The sequence below is a fragment of the Ambystoma mexicanum genome, chromosome 7p, assembly GCF_040938575.1.
Source record: "Ambystoma mexicanum isolate Mex_15411 chromosome 7p, UKY_AmexF1_1, whole genome shotgun sequence".
Taxonomy (NCBI): domain Eukaryota; kingdom Metazoa; phylum Chordata; class Amphibia; order Caudata; family Ambystomatidae; genus Ambystoma; species Ambystoma mexicanum.
Window position 1 is genome coordinate 190,928,161 of NC_090939.1, and position 19,624 is coordinate 190,947,784.

Sequence of the window (19,624 nt, forward strand, 5' to 3'; positions counted from 1 at the left end):
ACAACAGCCAGGGTAAAAAAAGAAGAAAAAAAACATTTATGTTCCCCTTCTAGATCACCCCTATGTCTAAAGGTTCACCCAACTCAACCCCCCCCCCACCTTATGTTCTCCCTACTCCTTTTCCTCCACAGACTAATGCCTGGATACCTTGGCTGGGTCACACTGCGGCAACCTCCAGAAGTCACCCTGACCACTATGGTGATTTGTGTAGAATAAAAGCCTTTTACTATAACTAGGAATACTTTTAAATTTAAATTCTAGGAATAGATGGTGGCGTTTTCTGAGCCAGAGAGTAGCATCTTTACATGTGAAAGACTCCTGCTGGCATATGAAATGATTTTACTTGGTGTATCATGGCCAGATTATGCTAAACATGGATTTCCCGTAGGCCCACTGGGCTGGCATGAATGGCCTGTTCTGTGCAAAGTGCTGGGTCAAAGTGGTTTGTGGAACCTCTGCATGCAATCCAATCCTTGATCTGGTGAAAGCGTTGATACAGCAAAGCCCAGCTGTTAGGTAAGATTTTAACTTTAGTGCTAAATGTACCTCACTTGTGAGAACCCCAGAACTTTTTGCTGGGCTGGTATATTATTTTTCCCTATGCCTCAGAGAGTGGGTACCTTTTTCCACTCTCGCATATCCTTTTACTCTTTTTATGGGGGTCATTTCTAAGACTCTCGATAGTGTCCTTTTAATTTTATCCTCCTTGACAATGTTTGGACTACACCTTTTTATTGTTACAGGGTTGCCCTTTGGGCTCCCCTTTTACTTTCTCTGGCTAACCTTGTGAGAACTACAGTTCCCAAGGGTACAGAGGATATTTCTATCCCTTCTACATTTTGTTAGATGAAACCAAGCACACCCCACCTTATGTGTAGTGCTCGGGAGATACAATGTATCCCCTTTCTCTCTAGCACTGTAACAATTCTGTTACTGGGACAAGCTTACCTTAAATGGTTGGTGGCAGTGAAACATTTTACAAATTCGGTGCACCTTTACCGCAGGCTGATTACCATTGCCATTTGCGTACTGTGTCCCTTCTTGGTCTTTCCCCTACGCCTCAGATCAGGAAAGTCCTTTGTGTGATTTTTATCTTTGGCGGGAGACCTTGGCTAAGCCCACCCAGACTCGAGAGTGTCTGAGGGCAGGAAGCGATGGAAGAGTCCGAAACTCTGCAACCCTTTGTCTTACAGCCTTCCTGCGAGAATCCAGTTCAAACTGGGAGTCTGGCAGTCCTAAAAGGATTGCCAACCCCACAGGTTTGAAGGTTGCATGTCTGCTTGATTTGGTTGGGTTCCTGCATAAAATTCTGATCCTGGAAGCTGAAAAGGTAGTCGATCATGGGACCTGAATCCCAAGAGGAAGATGCAGAAACCGCGGATGAGATGGTTTGCAGTGACCGGAGAGCCTGCTGTGTAATCAGAGCCTGTTACCCTTCCTTTGAAATGACCTGGGGACTCCCCTCTCTCCCCCCCTCTGCAACCCCCCCCACCCCTCCACAGCCTGGCGAGAGCCTGGTGAGATCCACTTGTCTCAAGAAGACCTGCATTTTGAGCCATCCCATGTCATGCTGCGACCTTGCAGGGCTGCATTACCCCAATTGCCTGGGACCTCGAGCCATCATGTAGTGCATGATCTTCAGAATTGAGCTGAAACTTTGGTGGCATCCGGCTGGACCTCCAGAGAAGTGATTTCTGTCCTTGAAGTCCCCTCACCAGAGTGCTGGACAAGATTAGTGATGCAAAATCAGCGACATCTGGTCTTCTGGCTCCTGAAAAGGGCGCCCAAACCTCACAGCCTCAAAAAAACTCTTGCTTGGAGATTCCCCGTTTATCCCTGCTGAAAAATCCATTCCAGAGTCCCGTCTCTTGTCTTCACAACAAGGAATTCATCGAGCCGGGTTTTTAGCTGCAGATCCTGAAGTCTCCCCTGCTGCAAACTTCTTGTGTGCTAAGGCACTGTGTTGGCTGAGGTATTTACTTGTGATTGGGAGTCCTCTCATTCATTTCACCCAGGCCCACTGCTGGAATCCTCCTAGGGCGTCTTCTCAGAAGTCCCTGGACCCTAAATAACAAGGTGAACTACTTACTTGTTTGAATAATCTTCCACAGGAACTCTGACTTTTTCTGCAACTGAACCCTATCGCACCCTGCCTACACCTGGCTCCTAGACCTCTAGGGTCCCTCTTCTGCTTTTGAGAGAACTTGTGCAATATACTAGGGAAGGACTGTATAAGAAAAGGATTCTTGAAAAGTATAACCAGTGTTTACAAGTTACTTGTAAAACAGTTGGTCGATAACTAACGCAGAGTGAGAATTTACACATTTTCTTACTTAACCTGAATGTGTTCCATTTTGAAAAGTATATGTAAGGTTATTTTACTCACCTGTGAATTGGTTGTGCCTCTTCCCAAAAGTAATGCTGTTGGCTTCAATTAACTATTTCTTTCAGAATGTTAAAGTGTAAGTTCACCAACTGGGTTTGCCTTCCCTGGTCTGTTTTATACGGATTCTACAACAGTCTTAGGTTTATATCCACCCTTAAAGTTGCTGGTAGCCCTTTTAAAAAGGTATGTGGGTTACCTTGATAAGTTACTGATTGTTTTACTAACCTTGGTCTGCCTTATGCAACCCTAGAATAAGTTGGAGGGTTCTTGCTTGACTTAGTCTGTGTTCCACTGACCTGAAAAGCAACTGTAATAGTATATTACAACATTAGGTGTTATCTGCCTAAAATAGCTATGTGCCATTCTAAGGTTCTGTAGGTGTAGCTGGCCTTGGTATGCCTGGAGCAATCCTATATTAGTGTAAAGAGTTCTTGCTTACCTTAGTCTGTGTTCCACTGAGCTGAAAAGCAACTGTAATTGTAGGTTACACCAAAAGGTCTCACTTAGTATAACTGTGATATATCCTGAATGTGGTTATATATTTCTACTGCTCCTTGAATTAGTGTTCCACTATTCAGAAAAGTATACTTGCAGGTTGGTTTACTAGGAGATTTCTCTACGGAGTGTCACTGCACAACTGCCAGGGTCTACTACTCTATTAGTAAAAGTAATCAGAAGGTAACGGTTTTACTCCCCATGAATAGGTGTGTCCTATACTAAACAAGGTTTATACTTTGTTCTGTGTACTTTAAAGCTGATCAGATAGCACAGCGAGTAGAGCGCTCACTTTGACATCCGTGCAGAGCCTGCTGACGCAGGTTTGAACACCGGCAGGGCGAAACTCAGCCTTTCATCCTTCCGAGGTCGATAAATGAGCACCACACACCGTGGGTAATAATAAACAGCGCTACGATACCTGAGGGTTCGTAGCGCTATATAAATGCTAAATTATTATTAAAGCATTATATGTTTTTTTTATATTGTGTTTATAATTCTATGACCAAGTACTTTTATCTTGGCCTAAATTGTATTCATGATAAACCTTTATTTTTTTATAATTCTTCTGGTTGTCAGTATTTCCGTTGAACCCTGGTTATACTACAAGTTCTTTGTACCTGCCTACATCCCTCTCTCCCGCCTAAAATGAGCCTGGCTGCTCCCGCTACACTACCATATATTCCGGTAGTAGAGTCTTATATTAAGAGCAGAGTTTTGTACTGTCTAAGATGAATGGTGTTACTAAGGCCTTAGTTGGAATTCAGAGAAACTGTCCTAACACCAAGTATAGTCAACTGTGGTGTGTAAGTTGCCAAAGGGAAGCGGCAAATGAGGCAAAACCAGCAATTCAACTGGCATTTCTGGTGATGCCCAAGGAGGAGCATGAACGAGACCACCTGGTAAGAGAAGGAATGGACGCCATCATGCTGCATTTTCTTTGTTTGGGTCAGCCTTCATTCCTTATTTGGAGAAAATGTAACCATAGAATATAAATATTGATTTTTTTAAAACTCTCCTTGTTCTCCAGTTGCGCCGCTTCCAAGACTATGCAGATTCACATCAGCGGGTCGTGGTGCGTTTCTTGATAAACTCAACACCAAAATATTGTCACAGATTTGAAGAGGTGGAGAGGGATGTGCTCTGGGTTAATTCTTAAAACAAGTCCAATTTCAAAAGATTAAAGCTTTCAGCAGTAGACGCCCTACTGTAGGGCAATGGTGGGCATGTACCTTGATATTGGGTTTGTTAGGTAAGAATTGGTGCAGTCACACTGTGTGAGACTACACAAGACTTATCTGGTTGGTATTAGGTAACCCACCTTTGGTATAGGTCTGTACTACACAAGTTGGTAGTGTGACTGAGCAGCCAGGCCTCTCTCAAGAGGGTAAATGTGAGCTGTAGAGATGTACAGATGAAATCAGTCAATACAAGTAGCCAAGTAATACTTCTACTCTGTTTCAGTTATAAATCATTATTTATTTCTTTAACATCAATTTTAAATAATCATTCTGTAAAAAGGCAATTGATTGTAACATTTCAAGTAAACTTTTAAATTACTTTTCAGAAATTAGTAAAGCTACTGGATAATCTTTGGATATGCGTCATACACTTCTCCTACACCCCGAGGCGAGTTCAATCACAAGGATAGTATTTGAATTTGTATATCACACCAATAGTTCGGTAAACTCTGAGTTTCAGAAAGGAAGGTTTAAGGGCAGTAAAAAAAGGTTAGAACAGTTTCTCAGAACATGCGAGGACAACAAAATCCTTCAATCAAGTCTATATGAGCCTTTCCTGGTAGTAACAGTAATACACACGCTACAACCTATGAGGGACAAGCTATATCAAAGTGAATGGATTTAGAAGAGTGCCTTTACGGAGCCAGGACAGCCAAAGTCTTTTGGACAAAGTCTATATTTCTGATTGATACCCTTCTTGGATATAAATTCTTGCAAAGTTAGAGAGGTCAGAAAATCACTGGTAGGAACACAAGCCATTAAGCCTGTGCAAAGGGAGTTGAAATCAACTCAGAAAGTAAGCAGGTGCTATTCTTAAATGAGACCGCACAACTTAAGACAAGAAGGTAAGTACCCCCAAGCCTGAAAAAGTGCCTTTAGTAGTTAGAAGAAAGGGGTCCAGATGGATTTAATCTTGCTACAGCCAAGCAGGCCCTGGTTCCTGAGCCTCAGTCGTGGGGAAAAGAGGGAGAACGTCTGGAGGGCTCCTGCGGCGGTTCTTGGGATGGTCGTTGGCAGCTACAGTTTTTCCTAGTTTCAGTGGCATTTTGCGGTTTCAGTGCTTCGGATGTTTCTTCCAGTAGTCGACTTTGCCTGTAGTCCCAAGAACCTCGCCTTTTAAGCACGTTTTTCCATTCATGCACAGCCTAGGCTGTCATTCACAGAGCAGGGTGGCTGTTCTTGCAACCGGCCAATCGGGACTAGTTTTGTTCAGGTTCTCATAGAGACAGGGGAGTTTCAGGACCCTCTCTCACATCCTGTACTTCCAGACACACTAAAGCCAGGGGCTGGTTTCAGGGATGAAGCCCGCTAAAGGCAGAACAAACAAAGGGCTGAAACCTGTCTCAACACACAGAGTAAAACCCAAGAAAGACCTCACAAACAGAAAATGGCGAAAAAAAATACAAAAGAGGCTATTATTAACCAAACTGTCACTCATGTGTGCTGTACTGCAGCGGAGGGTACAGCCAGCGGTTGAAAAGCACAATGGTAGGGAAAATATAACCACTGCCACCAGCCATTTAAAGTAGTGGGGGTAACAAAAAAATGTTACATGGGAAAGTAGGATAAGGGGCTACTAAGTAACCCCCCCCCCAGAACACCACATAAGATGGTGTGTGCTGGACCTCCAGAGAGAAAAAGGTAATTGAAGTAAATTTCACTTCACTATTCTTGGGAACTGTAGTTCACCCACGAAAAGGGTTTTATACCTTAAGAGGAATCCAAAGGATTTCTCAGTGACACTGCACTGAAGCTGCTGTGGGCCACCATACAAAAAGCAGATGCCCATCGAGTTACACTACTAAAACAGTGAAAACACAAAATCCAAATCAGGTAAAATACATGAGAGAGAGCAAAAAGGACCCAAAAAGTGTCATTTCTGTGTCCCAGAAATGAAAATTCTCCCCAACAGGGTTCAAGTCGAATTAATAGCCTTGGATAAAACTATGGCATTATTAAGGTGATGAAACAGGTTGATTAGGGTTCTCGTGCCTTTATTGTATTACTCTGTGTGTTTGGTGCATGTCCCTGCATTTGGAAATTCAACCAGAGGCGTGCTACTTCGGCACAATGACGATCGGCGTGAACCACAGAGTTTCACCCCTGACTGGTTTAATAATATAGTCCAAACAGGATTGGATTGCTGCTTTCACTTCTTGCTGGACATTGAATGGGACTCTTTGGTAGTGCTGCACCAAAGTGTGGACCTCAAAGAAATAGCAACCTGTGAAATGAAACTCATCGTACCCTTCTTACCTCTACCAAATTTGATTGCGTCTTCAGTTTGCTTTTCTCCTGAAAACTGTAGGTTTTCTTTTCTGATACTACATAAGCAGTCGCAGTGTTGCCATTTTTTAGAATGATCTGCTCTTTCCAGGGCTGAACTAGATCTTGTGGTTAGGGAACTTAACCGTGTGCTCAAACAAACACAAAGTGGAAGGTTGAATGAACAAAGATATCGGAGGAGGATAGCTCAGGGGCAACGTGCTCGCCTTGGAAGCAAGATGACACGGAGCAACACAGGTTCGATCTCCGGGTCCACGCTTAGAAACTTCTCTGTATTAAGCGTGTTATAAATAACCTATTATATAGATCATATCATATCCCAACATGCTACTCTAATCTAGGAGTCAGGTGGCAATTGGCACTGAGGATTTGGTCTCGCCATTCATTTCCTTTACTAAATCAACTCTCCCCCCAATAAACTGTTGCTGAATAAAGTAAATGATCACAATTCAGCATGTCGGAGGATTTGGCCCATCACCCCCCCCCCCCCCGTCTCCTTATCGGCTGCATGGACATAGTGCCGTATCGGAGGATGGCCATGAAATTCCATTATCAGAGGCACTTCTACCATTAACAGTAAACCACAAGAGCACGCATAGTCAGGACAGTGATCAACAGTCAGCAAATTTAAGTATGAAGTGCCACATAGTGAAAGGAAGCCCACCAAACATGTGGCATTTCAGAAACTGGGCTTTACTCGTTATTTTTGCAGTGGTGGTTACAGTACAGGGGCGAGTGGTCTCCAGGAAGAGCAGACATGGCTGCTGCCGTTCACGACTGGTAGAAAGAAACACACGCCCGACCGCAAGGCAGTCACGTTCACAAGGAGAGGAGACCTCGACTGTCGAAAGGACGGATGACGGCTCAATCAAGTAGAGCAGCCAGCCACCATGATTAAAACCAAAAATATTACCTAAAAAGGGGCCTTTTGGTTGACAAAAATCCTAAAAAAAAAATCATAACCATGTGCCAGTTCAGGCTGAAACGTTATTGGGTCTCTACTAGGTCGTCTGTGTCTACTGATTGGGTCATATTGGGTGGGTGGCAACTTCGATTTCCTCACTACTGACCCGAAGCTCTTGAGGGAGCTGCTGTGAAATTCAGCCCAACCCCTGCAGATGTTTGGCAAACTGATTTCAGTGACTAAGACAACTGTCCATAATGTTGGTGCTTAAATCTCATTGGACGTTACCTCATGTGGCGGGGTGAGGGAAATGGCAGGGCCCCAGTCCATGGCTCCCCTAAGAGTGTGCTGTGGTATAAGGACATTGGCACCATTGTCCCGCCTGCAATGCCTTTTCTGGCCAGGCATCATTTTTCCTTTCTGCATCGCAGAACACCCCAGGCAGTGGCAGAGAGAACACGGACCGGAGTCTCATGAGAAACGAACACCATGCAGCGCTCACTTCCTGGCCATCATCAACCAGCGGTACAGAGACTTCTGTTAAACACTGCACCAGACATGAAGAAAGGACTATGACAGACTTACACCATAGGGGATGCACTCACAATGGGGGAGTGAAGGCAGGGGAGGGGGCAGTGACCAGCCCCACCGGGAACAAGTGACATAACAGCAAAAACAAATCTCGGAGCCTGACAAGTCAGACAATGTAAAGCAGCTACACAGCAGATTTACATTTCCCCCATGACAAAACGACCCCCCCCAAAAAAAAAAAAAGAAGAATTGCAGCTTAATCAGTGTCGACATTTTGGAGTAACAACTGTGTGACTCAAGGCCCCTCAGAAACCGGAAATTTTAAGACGCCTAAAGTGAAAATTCGACCTTTAGGCAATAGAACACGTTATCAGCAAATTCTTGCCAAACTGAGAATTGCAGTTGGTGGAGCGGTCGAAACTAGATAAGGCAGAAAAGACGGGGTTCCCTTTCAGAAACCATGCCTCCTGCCAAGTATGCAAATGAACATGAACATCTCTGAACTGGCACACCTCGCACGGTTTGTGCACAGCACGTCTGTGGAAAGTCTCCGAATGAGTCAACCGCCTGCTGGACGAATGTTTGTCTTGGGGGCTCGGTGTGAGGCGAGGTTTGGCAATGCGATCCCTGTATCGTGTCTGCAACCACGCAACAGACGCACGCACCATGCCACGTCACCCGCCTCCCTCGTGATCGTGACAGCGCCACTGGAATCTGCGCACCAAGGAAGATTTCACATGGTATTCTACCAGCCGTGAGTTCTTCACATTCATTTATTCATGCATACATGGCCATTCATCATGTACAGGCCCTGCTGATGAATCCCAAGGATCTGAAGAAAATGACACATTTTGATATTCCCAAACACTATTTTTCCAGCTGCGTCTGACACTTCTATAGTCCCTGCAACTAAAATGCAGGAAGTTGGCCACATGTGTATACTAGTCTCCCTCTGACAGAAGGCAACACTGCAAAGCAGAGTTGGGGGCGAGGGGGATAGGGATCCAAAGGCAATTAATTGCCTATAACTGGCTTTGTGGATATATATACTAAACCACTTGGCGGTCATCTTGAAGCATGCTCTGAAGCGATTCATTTCAGACCTCACTTGCACCCTAGACAAGGGACCCTAAAGAATCAGGTTTTGAGATTTGTAACAGTGTGCACACTGATGATTACAGAATAATAGGATGCCTGAATGATAACTTTTTCATGACAAAATGATAACCTTGATTAAAGGGATTGGACTAGATGTGTCAAGCAAGAACCGGATATTCGCAAGATAAACCGTTTACAAAATATGGGAATGGCCAGCACTTTGGTAAAAACAAACATGTAGCTTCTTTCAGTGACTCCATACTCCACAGTGCTTTGCTTTGTGGCTTGGCATTACACAGGAGAGGAGTCAATGACCTCCGTCTACGAGCTGCCGATCTTGCGGGACAGTTGGGCAACAATGGGCAGCACAAGCTTCTGAAGCTGCCCACAATGTGAGATGGAACCAGGGTATTCGCTGGGTGTTCACCAGATGAGGAAAATTGGGTCCACCAGTTATGGAGTGCTGGGCAGTCCGCAGCAAAGGAGAGGTTTGTATATATGTATAGGTCACTCTTTTCACCAAGAGGAAACTCCCGATCAAACATATAAAGTATACAATCCCATCTAACAATTCTGCGATTATAGTCCAAACTCGAAAATATTTTTTAAAAGAAAAACAAAAGGTGGTCCCCTTAATTTATGTTGATGACTTACTGATAGAATTAAAGCTAGCCTGCCGTCAATCTCACTAAGAAGCCATGCCTTCCCTCAACAGAGCCATTAATTAGAGGTGTATGGAGGAGTCAGGAATGACATCTCAGACACAAGTGAATCATAGCTTTAGTCAAAGACTTATTTAAATAAAAGGGGATGGGGAAATGCCTCTGTCCCTGCTCTAGAGAAGTTTCCCTACCTAAAGAAAAAACTAAGGGTCTGTCAATGTCAGAATGTCCAAAGCAAAACCGACCCGTGTCCAAAGTTCTATTCTGACCCTCACATTCTAATAAATTAAACTCTAAAGTGAAAAGGGGTAATGTCTTTGGCCTGAGTTGTGTATAAGTGATCAAAAGAAAATACATAACTGCAAAACAAAAGTTCTGTAAAGTCAGAGTTCCTCGTTTCCGAGGTTGGTTCCCTTCCACAGGGTTTCTCTCCGCTCTGCTTTATGTACAAGGATATCAGGTTTCTCTTGCCCAACAACACAACTGGTACAAACAAGGCTTTGTCAGCTGTTCTTTTTCTTGTCAGGATACCCGGTATACTGTCCTGCAGGTTTTCACTCTCTTATATGTTCGCAGTCTTTTGCCAGTCCTGATAAACATCTTTCTCAGGACCTCCTTGGATGAGTGTATAATATACACTGTTTAATTTAACACTGCTGCCTGGTAGGCTTTCCTGCCAGGGCTTCCTGGTAAGAACACTCTTGCAATTTGCATTTGTCTGATATACTCTCCTGTCAAGGTTTGTTTCTCTTGTGTACTTCTGTGTCTCTCAATGTGCCTGGTATAGTCTCCTGCCAGGACTCTTCCCATATGTACTCTGTGCACACCCACAAACCTGTCTTCTATACTTGTTTCAACTTCCTTAACTTGCCTGGTGCGCTATACTGCCAAGGCTTTGTACACACATTCACAAACTTGATAGCTTATTTTGCATACTTAGTTATGACCTCTTACAAGTATTGCCCTTGCTCGTGCTCGTGCTCTCTCATTTACTTTAATTATGTTGGTTGTACTTTGACAGGCTTTCTGACATGCCCTGGGGTCCATTGTCCCTTGAGTGGACTCACTGGCTTTAGCTGGAATGTGTTGGTTCTCCGGCTACAAGCCTGTAGTGATTGTGCAGGGTTTTGCCTTCTCGCACGACCCCTGCACTGTTTCACGGCTTCTCGCAGCTCCCACCTTTCGGTTCCACATTTCTCTGCTTTGGTGAAGGCTGCCTTGTAGTACCGGTGGACGTCCAGAAACTCTGTCTGCTTCTGTCATCCTATCCGCATATGTTCGTCTGCAGTCGGTTTTCCTTCTTTTCGGAAAGCTGCATCGCTCCACGGACACCGTACCAGCCCTGCTGTCTCTTGCTCTGCATCGAGTGTTCTCCAGCCAGTGAGGTTGGCTCATTCTCAGCTGTTTCACCAGTTTAAATCTCCCAGCTTTGGGTTGACTTTCCCAAGCACTGGAGCGCAGCGTGTGCTTTAATCCCCATTACTCAGTGCATCTTTCTCGTCCCAGTATTCCTGGGTTTATGGTACTGGTAGTTTGGTTTTGACCGCTTAGTTTTAAAGTGTGGCAGAGTGTTTCTAATGGTGTTAAAAAGCCCATCCACATTTGATGAGTGTACAGAGTCAAAGAGAATGTCCTCAGTGTTTTTCCTAGGTGTGTGTGAGGGGAGATATGACAATCATCATCAATGCATGGTGAATGGCAGGGGTATCCTCAAAAGTAACAGATGCCATGTATCTTCCAAGGAGGTCCTGACACCCTCATGAGGGCTGCCTTCCCCATGTGATCCTCCCTCATACAGCCACCCCCTGTGTCAGGATCAGGATCAGGTAGCAACTGCCGTCGCCTGGCCACATGAGGATAGGCTACCTCCAGGAGAGAAGCGATGACTCCATCGGAATCATCACAGGTACCAAATAGTGAATTTACTATTCGTCCGAAAACTGAATAGTTGGCCCAAGTACTTGGCCAAAGCTGAATAGAGAGCAGACTAGTTCATTTCCATAATGTGTCCCCAGCAGCGTATTATATACTGCTAGAACCATGTTGTCTCCAGCAGTATATTCTAGTTTAATATACTCCAGGAGGCACATTATAGAAATTGGCAGCTTTTTCCTATGGATACATGAACATTTTCTGATCGGTTTAATGATTAAACTGATGAGTAAAAGTATCCATAGGACAATGCTGTGCCCTTTCCATAATGTGCCTCTAGTAGTGTAGCATATAATGCTGGAGGCATGTTAAAGAAATACCTCCTGCACATCAGTAAATGTAGCATTATGTAAATGCCAGCTTCAGTAGTATACAGAGTATTTTGCTCAGAGTTTCCAAGGATTTCCTGTACGGACTGAGCAAAACCGTATTGGCAAAACCCTTCTGGGGGAAGGTCGCATGAGAAAATGGCTTATTGTTTGCGGCAGACTTCCCCCCGGCACTTCCACTCTGTTATTAGTGGTCTTCTCTCCAACAGGGAGAAGATAGCTAATCATAGAAAGTGGACTTCAACGGAGTAAGTGTTCCAGGAAGTATAGGCAATATAGCTGGATTTCAGTCGAAGTTCAGCCAACTACTCACTCTAAGCCAAAGTTTGGTACACCCCTACTGCAAATGGTACTTCTGGTTCCAAATCTAGTAGATTGTGTTTAGAAGTTAGATAATCCTAAATCCATCATTATATCCCACAGTGTACTCAAATGATCCAAGCGGTTTATACATTACATTAATTTCCTTATAATAAATCACCAATTTTAGAACATTTTATTTTTTCCACTATCAAAAAAGTATTAATACTAGAGAAAGGTTGCATACACTTCAATACCATTATCATTCAATCAAAATCAATCCCCACCCCAATATAAATATTGTGCTGAGAGTTACTATTACGTGCATGAAATTTAATTACTGGCTACAATTAGTTGCATCTAATGCTGCATGCTTGGACTAGGGAAGCAGTGTTATCAATTTAGAGTGCAGGGGATATTGGTTCAGGCAGCCAACATGGGAAAATAGTTTTAGGATTTTAAAAGATTGAGTAGTACCCCTCCCACTTCAATTGCAAATCGGGCTCCACAGATGTACAGCTCTTCTCCCATTGTTCAATATCAAAAGAGAGGAGAACATTTATTTTACAGAGGCATCATTTGCCAACGAGAATGGAAGTAACACAACTAAACTCCCTTAATCTCTCCAGGTTTCCCTTTGAAATGTTTGGGTTTTTCATAGATCACAAATTATCAAAAATTCTCCATTAGCCTGGAACTTGGCCATTCAAATCACAGCCTAAGTGGTTGACTGCAAAAGACACCTGGTACAACTTGATTCTATAAGAGATCTCTTTTTAAATTGGGCTTTCCCTTCATGAATATGCCATCCGTTTTACCCTGTGCACACAGCACAGAAAGCATTTTAATTGATAGAAGTCATGTATAAACGCACCTGCAGTGTTTCTAGGCGCGACAAGACAAGGGAGGGAAGAAAGGGGGAGGACAAAACAATCTTACTAGGCCTTGTGTCATTCAGATCGTGCAAGTGCGAGATGCAAAGGGCAAGGAGGAGGGAGAGGCGAAGAGCCAGGGTGCATGAAGGGGGAATTGCAATCAGGGCCGCAATGGTCTGAGTAAGTGCAGCCGGGGCAACGCGCCTCTGTGCAAGTGCAAGGAGGCAGGGTACCATATAAGTGCACAGTAGGCCTGGAGGCGGTGCAGGGGCTACTGGTCAAGGGGGGCCTGGTACCCGTGAGACTGCCAGGCATCCAGTCATCACAGCATACAGGTTGGTCAGCAGGGGAGAGGGGGAGAGAGAAAGCAGAAGTGAAAAGGAAGGTCTTGAGCTGCTTCCGGAACTTCAGGTGGTCTGGCTAAAGTTTGAGAGGGGCAGGGAGGCCATTCCAGAGGGAGGCACCTGCAGAAGAGGGATTTACCCCCTACTCTCTGCCTGGAGATGAGTCTGCCCCTCAGAGTTGGATGTGGCTGAGCGAAGGGCTCGAGAAGTAAGGTATTTAGGAAGAGAGATGGATGCAGTGAACTCCCCATCCCCAGAAAGCCTTGTGGAAGATGCAGATTATCTTGAACATGATCCTTTAAGCCAATTTCAGGTCTGTAGAGATATGGTCCATGGGCTCGAGGCCAAGGACAAGTCTTGCAGTCCTGTTCTGGATTAGTTGCAGAGGGGATAGAGTAGAGGAAGGCAGATTGAGAAAGAGGCTGTTGCAGTTGTCCAGCCTAGAGAAAACAACCAGGGCTCTGGAGACAGTGAGCTTCTGGGAGAAAGTGAGGAAAGGAAGAATACCTCTGAGGAGGTGCAGCTGGTAGTGGGCCTTCTTGGCAACTTCTGTGATGTGAGGAGAGAAGGAGAGCTTGGATTCAAAGAGGACACCAAGGTTTTTAGCCTGACAGGAAGGCTAAGGAAGAGGGCCCAAGGAGGGCAGCCAGAATGAGAGGGAAAGCAGGAGCAGGGTTCCCAATTAGAATGATCTCAGTCTTACTGGCATTAAGGCAGAGATCATTGGTGGCATACCACTCCTGAATCATGGATAGAGAGTCTGGAATGAGCGAGAGCAGAGGAGGCTCAGGGTGCCTGAAGCGGAGCTGAGTGTCATCAGCATAATACTGAAAGTTGGAGAAGGTAGCGATAAGGTGGGCCAAATACACATTGAAAAGCCAGGGTGAGAGATTAGAGCCCGGGGAAGAAGAAGAGAGAGAGAAAGAAAGAGAAAGAGAGAAAGAAAGAGAAAGAGAGAAAGAAAGAGAAGATTGATCATGATGGCATGATTGACCATGCCAAAAGCAGATCGCTGTTACACTACGGCAGCAAAGGGCTTTCTTACGAAGAACTTCCCGACCATGGAATTCGCTTTGGCATTGTTACAAGTTGCCTTGGAAACTGTTTAGGTCATGTAAACGTGCTAGTCAGCTGATCGGACATGCTTCACTTACACGGAAGCCACGCCCCCTTGTCCCTTAAAGCCTTCAGCCGCGGGAACTTCGTTGCTGCTAATTGTAAGTTACTACCTGCCTTTTCGTAGCCTGCCTACGGCACTGTTTGCCTTCCTCGGATTACCCTCCGTGAACCTTTGACTCTGAACTCTTGTTACCAGACCTCAGCTTTGTACTCTGTTTCTGCTTCTGGATTACCCTAAGGACTTGTTGCCACGGTAGTTTTCCTTTACTGCCGTTAAACCGCAGGAGCCTCCCCGCTCAACCTTCAGTTCTACGGGCTCTGCGGCTCTTCACTTCTGCTCAAAACTGAACTCCAGTTCTCACAAACGCCTCCGCTTTCCATCTGAGTTCCGGCTCTATGATCAAGATCTGCGGAGATCTGCTTCAGCGCGACGCTGCTTGGTCATTTTCTTCCTGTTCTATCTGAATCATCTATTTGGAATATTAGTCCATTCCTACCAGTGCTGCTTATCAAGGACTTCCTTTGCTCCAACTATCTGATTAACTGTGTTCGCATACTGAGAGACTTTTTTTCTACTGAAGTACATTTACGAACACTTTCCGGGACATGCACCAATCTGGCCCTAGTGCGTCCCTCATGCCGTTCGGGTTGTCCTCCCTATACTAACCTTCCCACTTTATTATTTTTTCCTGTCGTTGTCATCCACTATTTGGATTTTGTATTCCTTATTGAAACTAGTCCAGGATTTCCTCTCGGGTCTACTCACATACACTATCTCAGGTACCGGCAGTTCTATTGTGTTTAATAGAATTCATTAAAAAGAAACAAGTTAGGCATAATACTCAAAACCTTTCTGTATCTCTTGCAGCATTGGTCTGGCGGTGCGCTCAATCCCGCTCTTTTGCATTATAGACTACTCTGTCTGTTCTTACATAAATAGCAGATTGGTACATCGTGGAAAAGAGCCCCTCTCGAAGAGGAAGCCTGATTCTTTGAAATCAGGGGAACTGGGTTTTGGAGTCGTCTACGGCTCATCCTACATCTCGATCCAGGTTGGGGTCACGCACACCTTCCGGCTCGGTGAGTAACAATCTAGGAGGTTGAGGAAAGATGGAATGCTAGAATCGAGATTAATGAGCAGGTCTTCACGGGTGTTCAGGAGAGCAGTTTCCGTGCCTCTGGCTGCTCTGAAGCCAAACTGACAGTCCTGGAGACAACCAACAGATTCAGTTTGGAGAGCTAGCTCAGAGATGGGCAGTTTTTCCAGGAGTTTTCCCAGGAAAGGAGTGGTAGAGATTTGGCAGTAGTTTGCCAGACAGGAAGGATCGGCCAAAGGCTTTTTCAAGAGGGGGTGGAGAGGGGAAAGTTCCAGTGGCAAAAGAGTAATTGCAGAAATCAGCAAGGCTGGAGCAAGGGTGTCAATGTGGTCCTTGATGGTTCTGGAGGAGTAAGGGAGAACCTGCTTGGACAACACTTTTGTAGATCGTACTTGTCTAGAAACCTTGTCAGGAGTGGTCACAGAGATAGGAGGAGTGGGAGAGGCAGCCAGAGGAGGGCAACAAGAGGGAGAGTAATAGGAGTGAGAGGACAAGATGTCCTGAGTTTTCGAGGTGAAGTGAGAAGCCAGAGCCGTACAAAGAGCCTGGGAGGGAACAGGAGAGGTGCAGACTACAGAAGGAATGGCCAGCTAGTTATACTTTGTTATTAGAGGCTGCAGAGACGCAGGCTTGAATGTAGGCTCTCTTCCTGGTCAGGACAATTCTGTATTGGCTTTGGAGCAGGCGGCAGGCCAGTTTGTCAGAGGATGCATCCGATGCCCACCACTTTCTCTCAGCCACCCTATACTTGCGTTTCAGGGTGCCGAGATCTGAGTCATACCAAGAGTTGCACTTGGAGGTGGGCTTCATAAGGATTCTCATAGCATAGGCAGGGGCATGCAGAGTGCTGGAGATAGAAAGATGAAGGTTAGAGAGGGCTGTGTCCAAGGTGTGTCCGGCAGAGTGCGTCGGAACAGAGGTTAGAATGGAGAGAAAGTTGCAGAAAAGCCCTGAGGAGGGATTGGAAGCATCCAGATGGATGTTGAGGTCTCTGGGGAGAAGTTGAGAGGCAGAGGCAAGGGGAGAAGAGGAGAGGTCAGCCCACTCAGAGGAAGATGGCGGGCACAGTGGGTGAGGCCAGGAGAGATAGTCTATAGACCAGGCATTTAAAGGAGTAGGAGGTCTGTGTAGGAATGACAGAAGCAGGGATCCACTCTGGAAAGATCATAGCTGCTCCACCTCCGGGCCAGTTGGTTCTGGGTTTGGAGAGGATTGTGTTGTCTTGTCAAAACTTGTGACAGAGCTGGCCATGAACCATGTCTCGGTGAGAGCCAAGTCAAGTTCTTCAAGGAGGTGGTAGATGTCAGAGGAGTGTTTGTCAGCTGAGCGAGAGTTGACCGTAGCGACATGGAGCAGGTGGACACATTTAAAAGGCTTCCATGGTGGGGTAAAAGCTTGAGGTACACCCTGCTGAGGTGGTAGGGGAGGCCCCTGAGAGTGGACAGTAGAGGTAGGAGATGGCTAGGTAGCCAGAGAGGAAGCAGAGGGTGCCAAAAAAGTGACAGAAGAGGGAGGTGGCAGAGAGGAGCTGGTAGGAGTGGCAGGATAAGGAAGGAATTTAAGATGCAGGAGATGCCTATCAAAAAGGAAGAGATTGCGCTGAGGGCCCTGGCCAAGACTGTGCCATTCAGATAGACATTTAGGATGCTCTTGGAGGAGTGGAAGGAGGCCAAGAGGACCTCCCACCGAGTGCCACCATTAATGGCAGAGGAGTAAAGAGGAGAGAGAACCGAGACGATATGAGAGGTCCATAGGTCTGGCGAGGGAACGTCAAAGAGGATGTCGGTAACAGTCTGTCTGGAGAAAGCACTGATGTAGGCATCAACAATAGGAAGGACCGAGTTGGAGACCAGGATGTCCCTCTTGAACTTCTTCCTTCCTGACTTAGTAAGAGGGATAGGATATGAGATATATAGGAGCAGTTAAAGCAGATAGGGGAGATGGAAAGCACCATAGAGGGTGCAGGGAGAAAGTGGGGGGAGGAGGGAGAGAGGAAAGGAGGGATGCAGAGCCCAATGCTGCACAGCACAGGATGCGCAGAGGGGGAGCACACAGTAGGGAACACACACAGGAGTGGATAGGTACACTCAGCAGTACAAGGAACTCCCGGCGGGGGGGGGGGGTCAAGGGAGTGGGAGAGCCCAATGAGACACAGGAAGCAGTACCACAGTTACCACAATGCAAAACACCCAGATTCAACCTTACTAAAAAGAGGCACAAAGGTCACGCTCCTGGACGGGTGACACCGGTTAGACTGGAACACAAGCGACATGCATGGAGACAGTTCAACCACCCCAGCCAATCCCACCTAACATCTCCACCCACCCCTTAGTTACCACCAGATGCCACAGTGCTGTGGAATGGTCGAGATATTGGCAATTCACCACACTACCCGACTTCTGGACATCGTCCGGTGCACTGGCCACAGGAATATGTAGGGAGGACAGGCAGGGATATGAGCGTGCCGGATAGAGGTAGGGGCCAGAGAAGTTAGGAACATCAGATGGACCCAGATCAGGACAGAGCCGAATCAGGGGAGACTACGTAAGCCAGCACTTCAATCCAGTATAGAAATGCCAACTAACCAACTCCACTAACAATTTCCCCTCTGCATACACCTCTCAAACTCCAAACCAAGCACAACCAAACCTACAGCACAACAAACCGCACAAACTTCACTACATTGCAACAACAAAACAAAAGACAGACTCGCACAACAGTACACGACGACTACCGTCCGCAAACACCCCAGGCCCAGCCAACGGACCCACCGGGCTGAGGCCGTCAACAGCACAACACTGCTCTCTTGCACTTTTCCTGCTTACTCCCACCAACTCAGCCTCCCCTCCTCTTTCAGAGCAGCCAAAGCACCAGGGGACCACTCCGGTGGTGATAGTGCGCGGTACGAATGTCCTTTAACATTAACATCAGCCATGCAAAAACACCCAGATTCAACTTTCCTATAAATTCTTATTTAAATGTAATCTCACTCAGCTTGAAGAACAAAGAAAGCAGGATACAAAACACGAAAAAAACATCCTATTCTAATTATGTTAGTAATTTAACAGCCCCTGCACTCTGCACAGAAAATGTTTTCTACAAAAAGTGAAATCTTACTTGGCTTTAAATACAGTGAACAATTATGCTTGCATTTCACACAGTGATATTCCCTTGCTTTATCATGATAATATGGATCCATGTGATTATGTGCTGTTTTTACTGCGCCCTCTGAGAATTGACTTTTTTGTCACCCCCGCAATATATTGAAGGAGGAATCCGGACCCTAAAACCACCCCTCCCCCCTACCAAGTTCATGACACAATGAAAGGCCAGGAAAGCCTGCAACCACCCATTCTATTTCAGACAAATCCCAAATGCGCCAATGATTGACAAATACACTGAGAATGACCCTCTCAGTCAGCCATACAAACCAAGTGCGGTACAAATCAATCAATGTGTGGTAAAAGAAACAGAGGCTGTGGTCAGAGACACCTGTATGGGCAGCCTGGACTAAGAACCAAGAAGCCATGTTGCTGACGTCATTAGACACACTAACGACATAGCAGCGTTAGAAGTAGCACACATGCAGTCCGCACTGCACCACGCAAACAAACACCCAAATACATGAAGAACATGAGTGCAGAGTTCTATAGGTAGAGGACAGCTACATAAACATACCATCATTGCTTTTATTATTTTTCCATTGCAGTAACCGCAAGGCACAGGAGATCCTGAGCGATCTTGCTGATGCTTAAAGCCAATCGCGTGGACATAACAGGAGTATATACACAACCTGATCAAACCACGTATAGCTACCCCATAGGGAAAGTAGTAGAACACGGACAATGTAGAAACGGCATTATAAGGCTTAGGAAAATTACAGCAGTCCTCAAATCAGGGATCAGGAGACAAGCTGAGCCGTTTCAGGTTGGATAGAGCCAAATGCGTGAGACATGGCCCAAAGCCAAGGTCAAGAGATATGGAGAGACATTCCAATCCCCAGACGACAAACGGACAAGCTGCAG

General features: G+C 45.7%; 1 protein-coding gene across 1 annotated transcript in view; it reads right to left on the minus strand.

The window, feature by feature from the left end:
• Window positions 1-19,624, minus strand: part of BACE2 (beta-secretase 2) — a 374,497-nt gene that overhangs the window by 115,397 nt on the left and 239,476 nt on the right. The window lies entirely within an intron of this gene.